Genomic DNA, 757 nt, shown 5'->3' with positions numbered 1-757 from the left:
TTGTGGACGCTGCATGCGTGCTGCAGGCCTGANAAGACAGGCAGGCGCAGCTCCCCACCATAGTAGTTGTCCAGTTCAGCGTGATTGGCGAGATCCCTTCTTCGGACTTGCCTTGGTCTTGGTATGCATTTTTGTTATAGATATTATGGGTATGTCGGGGCCCTGTTCCGGTTATGTTGCAACACTTATGTTCCTTTAGAGGCTCATAGACAGGTGTCGACTCATGTATAGTTTGGTAGGCCGTGTCGGCTGGTTTTTGTTGTATAGTCTCTCATGGTAGTGTGGTGGCTCGTACCTTATATATAGTTTCTTGATTGTCTAGTCATCTCATGTTATGTATGTTCATGCCATCATATTTTATTGTTGGTTGTCCATGACCCATGTCTACCATTTATATTGATCTCGTCAGCCCTAAAAGATAATAAAGAAGGTTAGAATAAAATGTATGTTGGTGCTCGGTAAGTATGGCCGGGTGCTAGTCAAGGCCCTCCAGTTTGGGTCGTGACAAACTTGGTATCAGAGCAAGTCTGTCCTAGGGATTATCTATGAGCCGTGTCTAGTAGAGTCTTGATTATGGATGTGTAGCGCGCCACATTTATAATCAGGAGGCTACATGACATCTAGGGTTGTTACCTTCTTCCTGAATCTAGATCGTGCGTAGAGTTGAGTTGTAAGTGTTCATCTTTAATATTCACCTTGTTTTCTTTCAGCGATGCCTTCGACTAGGAAGCAAACAATTAGTAGACGGCTTGATACA

This window comes from Nicotiana attenuata, chromosome 11, assembly GCF_001879085.1.
Source record: "Nicotiana attenuata strain UT chromosome 11, NIATTr2, whole genome shotgun sequence".
NCBI lineage: Eukaryota > Viridiplantae > Streptophyta > Magnoliopsida > Solanales > Solanaceae > Nicotiana > Nicotiana attenuata.
The sequence above is the reverse complement of the archived record's forward strand: the minus strand, read 5'-3'. Positions refer to the sequence as shown.